The 17,646-nt window shown below is 42.0% G+C and overlaps 1 long non-coding RNA gene across 2 annotated transcripts; it reads right to left on the bottom strand.

The window, feature by feature from the left end:
• Nucleotides 1-7,334: 7,334 nt before the first annotated feature.
• Nucleotides 7,335-10,473, bottom strand: LOC134929151 (uncharacterized). Of its 2 annotated transcripts, XR_010178330.1 has the most exons (5): nt 10,437-10,473; nt 10,258-10,328; nt 10,107-10,168; nt 7,591-7,656; nt 7,335-7,498 (listed from the first exon to the last, which is right to left on the bottom strand). It is a non-coding gene; the product is annotated as an uncharacterized LOC134929151 (long non-coding RNA). The 2 variants fall into 2 exon arrangements; XR_010178329.1 differs by lacking the exons at nt 7,335-7,498; nt 7,591-7,656 and having other exon boundaries at nt 10,043-10,168.
• Between the last annotated feature and the right edge of the window lie 7,173 nt (nt 10,474-17,646).

The raw sequence follows: 17,646 nt of genomic DNA, 5'->3' as shown, positions 1-17,646 counted from the left end.
ATATTGCTTTGGAGTTCTTTAAAGTACCTTTGGACTCAGCGGGAATGCCATTATCATCATAATTATCATTTTCACGTTTTTATATTTATTATTATTATTATTATGGAACTGTATCTCATAACATTATCTCAATAGCTACCAACCAATAATGGTTGATACATATATACATGTGTCAGATATTTCATTAACATTATTATATTCATATTTTTATTTTTATTACCATTTTTTATTCATTTATTTTTTATTATTATTATTATTATTATTATCATCATAATTATTTTTATTTTTCTATTTTATATATGATTTTTCCTCTTTTTTCTTGGTATGCAACAAGCAAATAATTGCTATTGACATATTCGGGACAAATTGTTTTCATATTCATATATATTTTAGTATATATTTGCAATTTTTTTTATTATAGATAATTAGTTTCCAGTTTCTACATAAGCCGCTGGAAATCTTTAATATATACATATGCTCTCAGTATCTATGTCGCGTACTGACAATTATAGCTGAGATAGGTACTGAAATATATTACATCATTTCCGTTTTCTGTGTCTTTGACATTCTATTTGAATTATGTATTTATTAGTTAGCTCCGCCATTACCTTCTATTATATCTCATTTCATTATATTTATTTTATTTAAGGATTTTTTGAAGCATGTATGCGTAGTAAGATAATTTTACCTTTCTATTATAAATGTTTTCATTACGATCCTTGATATCATTATCACTTGAACAACCAAAGAAGTTAAGTACAAGTATTTGTGTAACCACTGGTGTATCATCAAATTGATTAATCACATATGTGTAGGCTCAATTAAGAGCCCTTTAAATAACACATACTCTGGAGATAGGAGTCATCTTTGAAAAAGTCACGGGTCACGTGACGAAACACGTCAGTACTCCTCCCCCCTTTTCTTCACTGAACACCTGCATCCAGGTTGCATCCAGGACGTAGTTCCCCTGCCTGAATATCACCTGCGGCAGTGACGGGCGACCATCTACTGGCACGTAACCGAGCCGTGGGCTCCGTGCGGCGGCAACTACCGGCCTCATCATCCTCCATTCCGTTGACTGCCGGCGGACGGTGCACGTCCAGGTAGTCTGGGAGGAAGCTTCACACTGCAGCCGGATATTTATTGACGGCGTTTCATCCAGCAGCCTCATGCCTGCCGCCCACCCTTGTCTGCACGGCATATACTGGGTTTCCATCAGCAGGTTAATTGAGCAAAACCCAGCGGCCAGTGGATACATTTACATACGACACGTACCCTCCAGCTTCACATTTATTGGGCAAATTCTGGACTCACCCGGGGACGCTCGGGTTCACCAGCCCATTTGGAGAGGTAATTTTCCTATACACATAATTCATTTTATGCCGTTAATCTTCATTGAAGCTCCATTTTAAAACATGCAGCTACTGTGTCTTATCCTGGAACCACATGCAGAAGCTGTAGCAACAGTGTTTCCAAAGGACTGTAACACATTGTTACACTTTGAACTTTTAATCATCTGGTTCAGTGGAATTTTTAATGTTACACATAACAATAGTTATAGCCCAGTTTATTCATGTGTTTCTAAACTTATGTATGTGGCAAATCAGAAAGTTTTGAGTAACATCACATATGAATTATCTTTATTAGAGGGTATTTTTATTAGATTATTGTGAATAATAAATACATATACTGTTTATTAACTCATTTGATTCTTTGGTTGTTATTGAACCTGTGAAAACATGGTGTGTGGATTTCATGAGTGCCTCTATTAATTTCTGTAAGAGTCCTGGTAGGTGTCTACCAGGCCGCATTTTCAAGGATCCTGAGGCATGTCATTGCTGCGTTCCTCAAAAGAACTAAACAGTTCATATTAATGCCATTGGATGTGGAGTCCTTAGCTATGTTGAAGTGGCAATTCCATGAAGAGGGTCACTTCCCACATGTTATTGGGGGAGTGGATGGTATACACGTTCCACTTGTGGCACCAACACATAATAGACCATCTTTATGAACAGAAAAATGTTCCACTCTTTGAATGTGATGGTTGTTTGTGGCCTATCCCTCCAGATCCTTTTCCTGAATGCCTGGTACCCAGGAAGTGCCCATGATTCCCACGTGATTCAGCAATCAGGAATATGGCATAAATGAAGCATTTTGGAAGGCCAAGACGCATGGATTTGGGTGAGTTTGAGACACATTATGTAGTAAAGTTTATTTTTTGTTGTTGTATAATTGTTAAACATATTTATGTGATTTTTATTATGTGTTTTTGCAGGAGGTTGTGGATGTTCTTGCACCCCCTGGCTCATGACTCCTCAACACCAGGACCACAATCAACATTTAATTCCATGCTTACATCCACCAGACAGGTTGCGGAGCACATGATTGGGCTCCTAAATAACCATTTTTGGGTGCTCCACCAATGCAATACTGCACCATATTGCTGTAAGGAGGCATGTGGAGCTGGCCCAAAACCAAATTTTAGGCCCAGAGGATGAGGAGATAAGGCCGTAAATGGAGGCGCATGTCAGAAAACAGACGTGGCCATGCCCTTAGGGACAGAATAGTCACACAATATTTCAGGTATGTTTAAGTTATTAGCACGTCTGACAAGTGTTTATTGGTGTGGTTCAATATTATTTCCACACAAGTTTGATGGAGGTTTAAAGTGTTTAAAAAACAATAGTACTGCATTTGTGCATAAAAAAATTCCAATTTACAGCAGTGTTAGTGGATGTACATAAAACATATTGTAATGTAAAATTAAAAAATAAGCATGTCAAGAGTTAATGTACAACATCACTGTACAAGTAGTATTGAGTTGGCAACTTTTTTTTTTTTTTTAAATGAAGCTATGTGTTTCTTTACACATTACTAAGGAGGCCAATCCCGGGCCGTTTTTTCAATCCCGGGATTCGGGATTGAAAAACGGTCGATCCCGGGATTGCAGTAGGGATTAGAGAAAATTGTAGGGAGCAGCGCTGGAGGGAGGGTGTAGGTAGCGGTGCGGGAGGTAGGGAGTGTGTAGGTAGCGGTGCGGGAGGTAGGGAGTGTGTAGGTAGTGGTGCGGGAGGTAGGGAGGGTGTAGGTAGCGGTGCGGGACTCAGGACAGAGGGTGTAGGTCGCGGCAGGGAGGGAGGAAGGCTGCACGGAGGGAGAGAGGATCATGTGTGTAAGTAATAGTACTTACTATTAGACGGGCGGCAACCATTAACACACTGAACGCGGCGGCATTTCAAATGAAGCGCCGGCAGGCAATCAGGGTAGCGGCCGCAGCAGTCACTCCAAATAGGGAAGCTGCAGCTTCCCTGATTGGCTGCCGGTCCGCCAGCTCTGATTGGCTGGCGGCCGGCGCTACATGTGAAGTGCCGCGCGCGTTCAACTTGTTCATGGCTGCTGCCCGCCTAAATGAGTAAGTACTATTACTTACACACCCACCCTCCCGCCGCCGCGCATGCGCAGTATAATCCCGTGAATCCCGGGATTGGATGCTCCAATACCGGGATTCAAATCCCGGCATTTTTAGGCCCAAATCCCGGGATCCCGCTGATCCCAATCCCGGGATTGGCCTCCCTACACATTACCATGTTTTTTTGTTTGTTAAATGTTGATGCATATGTGTTGTTTGTTTGTGATGCATTGATGTGAATTATGTGATTTATACTATTTTTTTCAATTTTTAAACAAACATATATAAACAAACAAACAAACAAACAAACAAACCACACACAACAATCCTGCACTGTTCAGTTGATTAAAGAACAGAGCTGTTTTGTAAGTATTTTGCAAACTCAACACTTACAGCAGCATACACTCGCAATTTTATTTACAACCGAGAGCACGGACCATACTGTTATTGTGTATTAATAGCAATAAAGCTTATTTGTATTTATGAGCATCACAGTAGGCAGACTGTATAAATATTCACAATTTAGATCAATACGCCATTCTCACCATGTGAGCTGCCACATTCAGCATCAGGTAGCTGCGGCTCCTCATGTCAGTGACGGACAGCCACATAGGCCGCACCGGCCCTTATGTATCAAATGCCCGTAAGCGTGAGGCCTATGCTGAGGTACGCTAAAAGCTGTGGGAGAAGCTCGGCAGCAGGCAGACTATCGTCCTATTAGAGAGGTGGTGGTCTAACCTGCACCGAAGGCAGCCACAGTTGCTTACTGATTTACGCCAGCAACTTCACAACCATAAGTAATGCATACTGTAAGTTTTTTGTGCACATGTGTGAGTGTGTTTGCAGTTTAAAGTTGTGTAATATGTTGTTTAGCCTAGAGATTTTGAAAATGTATGTTGGTATGCATAGATGTTTGTATGGATGTATAGAGTATGTGTGTGGGTTGTATGTTGAGTAAAGTACAAACATTAGCATACCAGTAATAATCTTGTGTTTATTTATAGTATAATAAAGTTTGTTGGTGTTTTTTTAACAATAAAAAAAGTAGATTTCATGTTGATTATTGGGTAGGGATTGTTGCTTTTTCCAAATGTTTTTTCAAACCCATAACCTGTGTTCCTCTCTCCTTAGGAAAAGCCGAGAACAGAAGACCCAGACAACAGCAACCTCACTCACCCACTCAACCTCCCTCTCCCTCTCAGGAACCATCCCCCAATCAACCTCCCGCTCCCTCTCAATCTCCCTCTCCCCCTCAGCAACCATCCCTTATTCAACCTCCCTCTCCCCCTTAACCTCCCGCCCCCATTCAACCACCCTCTCCCTCTCAACAACCTGCCCCCATTCAACTAACCGCCCCCATTAAACCACCCTCTCCCCCTCAATCACCTGTCCCTATTCAACCACCCTCTCCCCCCTCAACCACCCACCCCATTCAACCACCTGCCCCATTCAACCACCCTCTCCCCCTAAACCACCCACCCCCATTCAACCACCATCTCCCCCTCAACTTCCCGACCCCATTCAACCACCCTCTCCCCCTCAGCCACCTGCCCCCATTTCACCACCCTCTCCCCTCAACCATCCGCCCCCATTCAACCACCCTCTCTCCCTCAACCACCGGTGTGGAAGAAGAGAAGGAGGAGGATGGGCCTATGGGGAGGAGTGTAAGTTTGGTTTGTGTTTTAATGTGTTGGGGATTTTTTGCCTTTAAACAGGTGCTTCAACATGTGTCTTCAAATTTGGCTGTACAGCTGCTGTGGAACTACACAGCCCAGCATGCCCTACAACATATGTGCAATTTGGGAATGTGTAAACTTTTGCAGGGCATGCTGGGATGTGTAGTTAAACAGATTGAGAACCACAGTTTTCTGACCCTGGACCTAGACCAGTGATGGTGAAACTTTGTTCCTCCAACTGTTGTTGAATGACACATCTCAGCATGCCCTGCTACAGTTTTTGTTTGGCCAAATTGCTCAACTCTTGAAGGGCATCCTGGGCTGTGTAGTTCCACGTCAGCTGGATAGCCAAAGGTTTACCATGCCTGACCTAGAGAGTGAGGTATTGAAATGTGCTTTGTACATTTATTCTATATTGCATAATGAGTGAATTTTTTTAATGCTAAATTAGTAAATATCTATTTCAGATGCTGAGTTTGGAGTTCGCAATGCAGACATACCGTCACCATCCGACGGTGGTGATAAAGAGGAGGAGGAGTATGGCCCTATGGAGGAGAATAAGTTTTTTTGAGTTTTACTTCAAATTTTTTGTTTAAAAAGTTATAAAGTATAAATTAGAGATGTGCGGGTTCGGTTTTACCCGGTTATACTAGGGGCTCGAAACGGCATCTTATTGGATTATGGATGTCACACGTTTTGAATAGCCAATAAGCAAAACCCGAAATACCCGAGTAAATTTGAGTAAAACCGAACCCGCTCATCTCTAGTATAAATAGTCTACAACATGTATCTACAACCTACGGATCTCCAGCTGTTGTGGAACTACACATCCCAGCATATCCTGCAACAGTTTTTCCATTTGTCCATGCTAAAATTCTTGCAGCCTAATGCTGGTGTGTGTCGTTCAACAGCAGCAGAAGGACTGCAGTTTGCTGACCCAGGCCCAATACCAAGGATGGAAAAACTTTGGCCCTCCAGCTGCTGTGGAGCTACACATCCCAGCATGTCCTTCAACAGTTTTTCCATTTGTCCATGCTAAAATTGTTGCAGGGCATGCTGGTATGTGTCATTGAACAACAGATGAAGGGCCAAATATTCACTATCCCTGACCTAGACAGTGAGCTGTTAAAGGTTGTTTGGTACATTGCTTCTACAGTATATTGCATAATGTCTGAAATTATCTCTCTCTCTCTCTCTATATATATATATATATATATATATAAATGTTTTAACAAATATATATATATATATATATATATATATATATATATATATACATACATATACAGGTATATATTTGTTAAAACATTCTTTGCATATTCTGATTTTGGAGATACAAATGCGCCAATATTTTTGGCCCTGCGGCAGATGGAGGAACATGTGCGGGGCATCCTTGATCAAATTGAAGTTTTACTAAGTATTTGTGGTTGTTTTTTTGTTTTCTAAAAAATTGTACAGTTACATTTACAGTAAAAATGTATATACAAAATTTTGTGTGTTGGGTATTTTAAAAGGGTAATATCATATATATACTGTATATATATATATATATATATATATATATATATATATATATATAGAGAGAGAGAGAGAGAGAGAGAGAGAGAGAGAGAGAGAGAGAGAGAGAGAGAGATGTTGCATCACTTTGCAAATGTTAAAATGGAGAGTGATAAAGTGCCAAAAATAATAATCCTAACTGACATTTTAAAAACACAGCCTGTTACATGGCAGTTAGGAGCACATTGTTTGCTACTTTATCACTCCCCTTTTAAACACTTAGAAAAGGATGAAGCATATATTCAAAAGTAATTAATGTGTACATAATGTATGTCATACATTCACTGTTTATTCCATCTCATAATAAATGACATATTCAACCACTTAAAAAAAAAAAAAATTATATATATATATATATATATATATATATATATATAAACAAAAAATTATCCTTATCTTGCGCCCAGAGGAAAAAAGCAGCACTACAGGTGAGATCTCCATTGCCAAATCTCAAATTTACATAAACAGAAAAAACAAATCCTGAGTGCGCTATAGTTCTTGTATAGATTGAATGGAAGTCCTTCCAAATGGATATATCTTATACTGTAGAAGATGAGGTTTTCTGGATTCCTACAGTGGATGACCCCTCACCAAAAAGTCACCCAAACAATTAGAATAAAATTATTTAATAACAAAATAAATTCATAAAAAACCTTATACAGAAGGTCTTATGAAATCTTACACATGATAATTTTTTGGTGATTCCATAAATGTCCAGTAGGTGATATAGATGTACGAACTCCCTCACCTTAACAAGGTGTGAACTTGGCACTAGGGAGTGTTATCATCAACTGGATTACTGATTTATAGCTGATAAACCCAACGCGTTTTGTCTGTTTGACTTCATCAGGGGTAGCTTGTAAGGGGACATAAAGAAACTAATTATAATTCCTGAAAATACTGATATTTTTAGGGTATAATCAGTGAAAAAAATTGGTAAGCACCTACCAAAAAAATTATTGGGATCAAAATATTACATCAATGGTTCTGCAATAAGGATGTTTAAAAAGCGACCTGAGTGAGAAGAAGACACAAAAATTCATTTTAAGGGGTTGTGCCTTCCTTCAACTACAAAAACGACTCCTAAGAGTAAATGGAATGAGATATAATACCTTTATATAAAGGCTTCATATATAGAATGAAAAAATGGACCTTAAAAAGTGGTTTCCCACTTAGGGGTAAATTTACTAAGATTCGTATTTTCCCGTTTCAGGTCAAAGTTCAATCACGAATGACATCGAAAGTGTAAAACTGCAACTTTTTGAATTGATTACGACTAATTTACTAAGCTGTCGTATTCGGGTTTTTCTTTTGTTCCGATGTCGATGTCATTCGTGGTTTTTTTTCTATTTTTACGGCAGTGATTAGCAAAACACTGCCGACTTTTTTTACAATCAATCTCGGCCGGATCTGTGTGATCCGTGCTTGGGTTTTTTTTTTTTTTTTTTTTAATTAAACACTGTAAAATAATAAAAAAAAATGCGTGGGGTCCCCCCTCCTAAGCATAACCAGCCTCGGGCTCTTTGAGCCGATCCTGGTTGCAAAAATATGGGGAAAAAAAAAATGACAGGGGTTCCCCCATATTTAAGCAACCAGCATCGGGCTCTGCGCCTGGTCCTGGTCCCAAAAATACGGGGGACAAAAAGAGTAGGGGTCCCCCGTATTTTTAAAACCAGCACCGGGCTCCACTAGCTGGACAGATAATGCCACAGCCGGGGGTCACTTTTATATAGTGCCCTGCGGCCGTGGCATCAAAAATCCAACTAGTCACCCCTGGCCGGGGTACCCTGGGGGAGTGGGGACCCCTTCAATCAAGGGGTGTCCCCCCCCCAGCCACCCAAGGGCCAGGGGTGAAGCGGTTGACCTAAAGTGACGTCACCGCTGAGCAGAAAGTTCCCATCATTGGTTACAATGTAGCGCATAGGCGCTACATTGTAACACTGCCGTGTGCTGCCTGTCAGTGAGGACAGGACCACACAGCTGATCAGGAGAGTGCTACAATGTGGCGCTCCCTGATTGGCTGAAGAAACCCACTTAGACAGAAGTCAGAGTGGGTTTCTGGCATTCGTGGAAAGGTGACCCATGTGCAAACATGGGTCCCCTTTCAGTTCGTGGTCGGGACACCGTTTTTTTTTTTTTTTCAAGTACGTGGATTACCCCTGGATTTCCCGAGGAGCCTGGACCCCTGGATCTCGTGAGTATAATTTCTTCAACAGGTACCCCTTGGATTCTACTGGAGAAGAGGACCGACCTGCGTGGGAACTTAAGGTAAGTATGTATGTATGTGTGTATGTATGTAATAAAATTATACTTTCACGGTGTGTGTGTCTTGTCTTTTTTTGGGTATTTTTTTAGTAGTAGTACTACAGGTACCAGCGGGCCAGTTTTTCCGCCGCATGCTGGTACTTGTGGTTCTCCAAGTACCAGCATGCGGGGGAGGCTTGCTGGGACTTGTAGTACTGCTACTAAAAACAATATCTTTTCTTTTACAACAAAGGCTATCAGCCTCCCCATCCGCTGCCCATTGGATGGGGGGGGGACAGCCTCGGGCTTCACCCCTGGCCCTTGGGTGGCTGGGGGGGGGACCCCTTGATTGAAGGGGTCCCCACTCCCCCAGGGTACCCCGGCCAGGGGTGACTAGTTGGATTTTTGATGCCACGGCCGCAGGGCACTATATAAAAGTGACCCCCGGCTGTGGCATTATCTGTCCAGCTAGTGGAGCCCGGTGCTGGTTTTAAAAATACGGGGGACCCCCTACTCTTTTTGTCCCCCGTATTTTTGGGACCAGGACCAGGCGCAGAGCCCGATGCTGGTTGCTTAAATATGGGGGAACCCCTGTCATTTTTTTCCCCATATTTTTGCAACCAGGATCTGCTCAAAGAGCCCGAGGCTGGTTATGCTTAGGAGGGGGGACCCCACGCAATTTTTTTTGAAAAAATAAGCACTTTCCCACCCCTTCCCACTGATATACATGCACGGATCTCATGGATCCGTGCATGCCTATCCAATCACGAATAAAAAAGAAAGGTCTGTTTTTTTTAGCACTTTTTTACGAGTTGTAATTTTTCACGGCAGTGTTTTTTTTTTTTTTTGCTTTGCACTTCTTAGTAAATGACCGAGATTCATACTTAAACAGCCGCGTTTTGACCGATGGTGTATTCATTCGTAATTTTTTACTTGGACTTGCAAAAAATTACGAATGCCCTCATCTCTGCCGTGATTAGTGTTTAGTAAATTACCGAGATGACACTTTGATGAAAAAACGGCATCTCGGTCAAAATCGGGAGCTTAGTAAATTTCCCCCTTAGACTCTAATAAGAGCCTTTTTCGTCTTTAGTACTGGATCAACCTACAAAAATAGAGTGGAAATGAGCCATATACCACATAATGGATTGAGAAAAAGAGATTTATAGGTGTACAAAAAACAAAATATAAAATGAAAAAAGTACTCCAAAGGCACATACCTAGACGCATGAAATGATTCAGTACACTGGATTAAAATTTTTATAAGAATATACGGAAGCATCTGCAAAAAAGGATCATAATTTGGTTTGCATAAGATGTATCAGCCATTACAATTTTCCTCAGCAAAAAATGCAGAAAATATATACATACCAAAAGGTATGTCCAGAGTAAAGATAATTATTATAAAACACTGGAACTTCCAGAAGGACCCACAGTTGTATCTTAAAATAAAAGATAACTCAATTATTGTAAAATATAGATACAATCATTCAAAGATAATGATTTAACTGCAGCCCTTAAACACAAATACAGCAAAAAGAAGCACTCACCATAAAGGATCTCCCAACCTGCAACCATGGGTGTGGAAATTTCACAATGAAATGCCTCTCACCCTGGCTGCTATTTAAACTCCCAGTGTGATTACATCATTTCCTTTAATTAGCTGCATTTTGTATCACTGCTGGCTGATAAAATTTATGTTTAAATTTGCTGTAACGTGGCTTAATGGCCTGTTTAATATACATAGATGGCCCTGTGTGAAATAGAAATAATTCTTATGCTACATTCTATTAGCAAAACCTCTAAATTGAAGTTAAACCAGATGGAAAATGACTACAGCTGATAAGGAACTAATAATTCCGGTATGCGTTCCAGCTGGAACGCATCACATGCCCGGTAGAAAATACCCATCTCCTTCTAAATGAGGAAAAACAGTGTGCCTGCATATTATAGCCGGACCGTGCCCCCGTCGGTCACCTGATGAGAACCACGTTGATGTCACGGACTCCGTCAGCACGCCGGGCTTAGCGTCTCCGGCGTCACTCGCGTCAGAGACCCCAGCTCACGGGCCGCCCCCAGAGCCCGGACCATCCCACAGCCTTGTCAGATGACGGCGTCATATTATCTGGAAACGCCTCTTGGCAGTTAGAAATGTTTGTGATATAGTAAATAGGAGTTGCTTACAGATCATATACTAGGTGGAACGCATACCGGAAATGACTGCGTTCTACCGTTTTTATTTTGCAAATTCGTATTAAAAGGCTGCAATTTTACATAGCCCAATGTACAAACATACAGAACACTTCCTATATTATAAAAGTCAAGTTATAATCCTCACATGATAAAGTTCAAATCGACTCGACATCAAGCTAACTAAGCTTATATTCATACAGAGCAGAGACTTCATACAGAACAGAGAATAATTCTTATAGCTAATTTATTATTTATTTAAACAATTAGATGTGTTCAACGTGACTACTACATATGTACTAGGAAATAAGTACACCCTAAATAAATATCCACTCAATGGCTGATGATTACCTAATATTAGTGAATTAACTTAATCTGATTGTACTGAAGTGCTTTTTTGTGTGTTTTACTATCAAGAACTAAAGTGATGCTAATAATTTGAGTGGTGTTGATAATTTAGTGGTGATTACATATATTGAACTATTCTACATAAGAAATTCATTAATAATTATATTCTTGGGGGCGTGGCCTGGCTGGCAACTGCAGTAGCTGCGTTTGTGTGGAGCTCCGGATTGCACACCTATAAAAAGCCCTTTTTGTGCATATAAATACCCCCTTCCCCGGACCCACTTGACCCCCTCCCTCCTCCTTAACATCCCCATACCCGTGGGTAAGCGCCGCGGAATCGGGAGCCGGCTTCGGCAGTCTCTGCGGGTTGCTGCCTTCCCACGTCTGCCAAGCCGGGGACTCAATTTTGGAGATGGACGGGACGCGCTACGGAGCCGCATACGGGGGCACTGTAACCATGCCTCTGACTGCACACCCCGCCGGAGACTGACTCAACGCTCCCTGTGGCGGCCGCATCGCCTGCACAGCGCACCGGGAGCAGTGAAACGGAGCACATAGAAGACCTCCGGGAGCACTCACCAAGAAGCGGCGGCCATCTTGTGGGCTATGAGGTGATCCCTTACTGCTGGAGATATAGTCTCCATCAACAGGGAGCTCCTGTGTGCACCTTCTCCTGCCTCTCCTTATTGCTGCAAGGTATTAATGCATATGTTGCAGAGGTTTTCACACATTCCCAACAGCTGATATATGTCCCTTACCTCTGTGATCACAGCAGACACGCTTCACCCGGCCTGAGCTGCATATAATGACCCTTGCGAAGCTATATACAGTTCATGCTCCATTCTAATCTCTGCACTACTTGGTGCCAGCCATATGCCACTGACTTTCACCATCTTACTGACCCCCACCTCACCCTGAACATGCTGGGCAAATACTTCAGCTTTGGAATATACGCTGCTTTCTTTCCCCTGGACGAAGCTGCTGGACGGGTCATCTCGGTGTGGGGGATAGCTCTGTCTTCCGGGGCGTTTTGTGTGTGTCTGCTCCTGCAACTGCAGGCGACCTTTCTACGCCACCTTGAAATCAGAGGTGTCAACATTATGTTTCTCTCCCTACGCTTCTCCGAATTTAATATGGAGTGATGTTATCTGCGCGGTGACCGTGATCGCTTCTCTTACCGAACACACCATTGGATATCTTCTGGCCTGTCCTGATAATGCCTATAGTGCCTCTTGAACGTGTTATGGACAAATTCATCACCTTATCAGCACCTAAACCTCACCGTATCAAAGGGAGTGGCAAGGGAGCTGTGACAGCCTTCGACCCACTTCTTACTCCTGCTCCAGGTAACCCTGTACTGGGTCCCAAAGCCCTGGACATAATGCCACCTAAAGCCGCTACCACGCCTTCCTCCTATGCAGAGCTTGTGAAAGCAATTAAGGAAACAGTGGAACCTCTACTTCAAGCACAGGCTAATTTCTGATGTCTGATCTGCCTGAAATACTTGGGATCTCTGGAGAATAATCTTCACTGGAAATTGAGAGAGCGCATCGCTTGGGCCCACCGAGAGAGTCTAACCAGGCTCGACCACGCCCGGTGATATTTAAGTGTCTTAACTTTCGTCATAAGGAGATGATTTGGTCTACAGCTCGTTCTAAAGGTCCTCTGAAATGGGATTGCCAGAGGCTTTTCCTGTTTCAGGACTATTCCGCTGAGGTATCAAGAGCTAGACGAGAGATGTCCACAGTTTGCTCACAACTGGTCCAATCAGGCACAAAAATTTGCGCTAATGTACCCAGCCCGACTCCGCATCTTCTCACCTCAAGGTCCGAAAGACTTTTCTAGTGTGGAAGATGCAAAGGCATTCCTACAATGGGTGGTCAATGCACCAGATCATACCGCAATGGACCAGAATGAGTGAGATTCCAGCTGAAGGGCCGTACCATATTACGCACCTGGGAGACTAGTAACTTTCCTAATCATATTTTATTTTATCGTATAGATTTATAGCCATTGATTTTCTTTTTAAGATCTATTCGATTGCTAGTCTTCCCATACCGTTTAATATTGATGGGATGCTGACCCGGTTGCTTGGGCGGCTGCAATTGCGGTAGCCTCGCTTCCGAGCCCATAGTGCCCTTTTGTTCCTGATAGAGTTATTGGTCCTATGCCTAAGTGATCTATTTTTGTCTGACCTTTACCAAGGTTTTGTTTATCAGGGTGTACTCAACGGACCTGATACAATAATTTTTCTCTTGCTCTGATTCTTATTGTTCATTACCAAAATATATATATTTTTTTGTCCTGCTTTACTCATCAATGCTTTGTTGATAGAGGAGCGAGATGTATTCTCCTCTTCGTGTTTGAGTTTGAGGGTGTTCACGGTTACTGCTATGGGTTGTTTTACACTCAAACAACCAAATGTCTTACAGTTGTCTTCTCCATTTTCTATTTTTTTCTAGTTCTTGTTCTATCTTCCATTTCTTCCCCTTCTCTGCTGTACCTCTGTCTTCCCTTTTCCCTGGGGGTTGGGGGGTGGCTCGTACCAGGAATATGCCATTGAGTTGTATGAGTATGATATTATTACACTTCTTTGCCTTGCTGTACATTTTAGAACCTGATGAGTATCTTGATAAATTACTGTTCTCTGTTATGAAGTATGGCCTCCCAGGTTAAAATTTTCTCATGGAATGTGCGGAGTATCCACTCCCCCATTAAACGCAGAAGGATAGTTACGTATTTGAATAAGATGAAGGCAGATGTGACTATGTTACAAGAAACTCATTTGACTCCAGAGGAGCATTTGAAACTTTCTATGCTTCGTCAGTAGCTCATGGCATCGTCCTCTTACTCTTCAAAAGCTAGAGGGGTGGCTATCCTAATCCGCAAGGGTGTCTCCTATGAGATCCACAGCCAGATAATCGATGCGGAAGGCAGGTATATAATACTGGACTTAAGTTTGGAGGGATCTAGATACATTTTATGCAATGTCTATGCCCCTACCATTTATGATAAACTCTTTTATCTGAAAATCACTGACATTCTTCGACCATACACTGATATCCCCATTATCTTGGGGGGAGATCTAAATGTAGTTTCTTCTTTCATGTTGCGCGCCGCATGGGAGTCTTATAAGCTTAATAATGCCTCTCATGAATCGGATCCGGCCTTATTCTGGCAAACTGCGAAAGCGGTGCTAAGGGGCGACATCATCGCTTTTATGGCCAAATTTAAGAAAGACCTAAATTCCACTTATCGTGCTGCCCAATCTTCCCTCACTGCCTCGTTTCAAAAATTTAAGTCCTGCCCCACCTTGGACACGCATAACTCCTATAAACAAGCCAAAATAAACTTTGACCAAGTTTTGACACAACTTGACAATAAGTATCTTAACACAGGTAAACACAATATCTACCAATTCGGTAATAAATCCAGCAGGTTACTATCCAATCTTCTTAAGGCTGACACTGGCCCTCATCATATAGCAGCCTTACGGGATGGGGAAGGCAGATGCCACTTTCAAGGTAAAAAGATCTCCGATATTCTCCACACGTTCTACAAAGACTTATATTCTCAGGACCCTATCAATGACTCAGCTAAACGAACCTTTTGGGAAGGTGTATCATTGCCACAACTCCCCTTACATCTTGCGAATACATTAATTGCTCCTATCACTTCCCAGGAGGTTTTGGACACAATTAATTCACTTAAAAATTTAAAATCCCCGGGCCCCGATGGCTTATCATCGGAATTCTATAAAATTCTCTCTTTAAACTTCTGTAACCCATTGGTATCTCTATATAACTCAATTTGCTCTTCGTACATAGTTCCGCAATACTTCAATTCAGCGCTGATTAGGGTTCTCCCCAAACCGGGTCGAGACCCACTGATGCCTTCCTCTTATAGACCCATAGCGCTACTTAATGTAGACTACAAGATCTTTACAAAACTTTTGTCGGAGAGAATGAAAAAGTTACTCCCGGGTCTGATTCATGAAGACCAAACTGGTTTCATATGGGGAAGGCACTCGGTAACTAACATTAGAAAGATTTTAACGGTTATGCCAGCCTTGGAGTCGTCTCGGATGGATGGCCCTGCTATTCTGTTGTCTTTAGATGCTGAGAAAGCATTTGATCTGGTTACGTGGGATCACCTGTCCAAGACTCTTCGAAATTTTGGCTTTCCCTCGCAGTTCATCTCCACGATACAGGCGTTATATAGTAACCCCCTCACCCAAATCTTCACCAATAAGTTTCTTTTGACCCCATTCTCTACTCGAAGAGGTACCCATCAGGGATGCCCACTGTCCCCTCTCTTGTTCGCGGTGGCCCAGGAAACTTTGGCTGTAGCTCTCCGACAACTTCCAACCTTTACGGGCGTTGCAGTAGGTGATGTACAGACTAAACTAAGCCTATTTGCAGATGATATGCTTTTATTTGTAAGTAATCCATTGACTTCTATTCCGGCCATTTTTGACACCATAGCTAAATTCGGATCATTTGCTGGATACCGAGTAAATGCTACTAAATCGGATCTTCTCCCAATTGGACCTTACCTAACTCCCAATGACCTCTCAAGCTTAGTACCCCAACTTAAGCTTAACACTAACACACTAAAATATCTAGGAATACACATTCCTTCGCTGACTTCTCAAGTATACTTAGCTAATTACACTCCAATCATTCAAAAATTAAAACTCCAGTTGGACAACTGGATGGATTTACCACTTTCCATCCTTGGTAGAACTGTAGTCATAAAATCAGTGTATTTCCCCAAACTGGCGTACCTTCTTCAGATGCTTCTTATAGTGATATCCAGAACTGATGCCTTAACTTGCTCTAGAATGTTCTCCAAATTTATATGGAAAAATGGAAAGCCTCGAATGCCCAAGGCTCGCACGTAACTTAGTAAACAGAAGGGGGGACTGAGTGTCCCAAATGTTCAGTTATTCGCTAGGGCAGCCTTATTCAGATACATTTCAGATTGGCTCTTAAATCAAGATTCTTACACTAATCCCTCCCTGGAAGAGGCACTTTTCTATCCATACTCCCCTGCTGCTCTTTTACACGTGCCTTCTAGAGATATTCCTAGAGATTTCAGGACCAACATTTTATTTAACAACACCTATAAGGCCTGGTTGGCGACTCACAAACACCTTAATAGTAACCCCTTTTCTACTCCTTATATTCCTATCTGGGGTAACCCTGGTTTTCAACCATCATTGCACAATAAAACGTTCTAAACATGGAAACTGTGGGGTATTAATGTTATTAAGGACGTTTTCGACCCAGGAGGCCAGTTACTTTCTTTCTCCCAATTACATGATAAATACTCTCTTCCGCAGAAACAGTTTTTCATGTACCTTCAGCTTAGGCACTATATCAATGCATTGGACGATCCCATGGGTTTGTGTTCTTTATCTAAAGTTTTGCAGACTGTTTTAACGTTTTGCTGTACCCGCCCATTTAGAATTAAACTCTTATACACTAAACTGATAGACGCTAATACCCTGTCCTGGGACTCACTCTCTGCAGCATGGAAGAGAGAGATCCCGAACCTCCCTGACATACCGGATATATTGGCCAACACGACACACGCTCTCAAACATTTAAAACCAGCCAAGTTACAGGAAATACACATCAGAACCATTAACCGAATGTATGTTTCCCCTTCACAGAGGAGATACTTTAACACCTCTGAATTGGGTCTGTGTGTTAATTGTTCAATGCTGAATGCCACCATCATTCATAACTTCTGGGCCTGTAGCAAAGTTAAACTATTTTGGCATAAACTTAGTAATTATATTAACAGGATGTTTGATATGAATCTACCATTATCTATTAGACCATTGTTATTTGCAGACTTCTCAGAATGGGTGGCTATCTCGGGTATGGTCCCCCTGATTCCGGCACTCACTGTTATGGTGACCATAGCAAAACAAATGATTCTCTCTCACTGGATATATCCAACAGCCCCAACGATACGGGAGTGGGAAAATGCATTGATTGAGGTAATCTATCATGAACGTCGCATGACGACTTTGAATGCAATTAATGGGATTACTCTGATAAGAAGTGGGGTGCGTTCCTTCTCAATATGTCCCAGCTCACGCGGGACCGCATGCAAGAGGTGTTTGACCCGATATCAGGCTGGGGCGGTCCCCTCCTGGTACCTCGTAGATGCAGTTATGCAAGAGATAACTAATACTTAATTGTGTCGCTT

This window comes from Pseudophryne corroboree, chromosome 5 (genome assembly GCF_028390025.1).
Source record: "Pseudophryne corroboree isolate aPseCor3 chromosome 5, aPseCor3.hap2, whole genome shotgun sequence".
Lineage (NCBI taxonomy): Eukaryota > Metazoa > Chordata > Amphibia > Anura > Myobatrachidae > Pseudophryne > Pseudophryne corroboree.
This window is presented reverse-complemented; position numbering and strand designations above follow the sequence as displayed.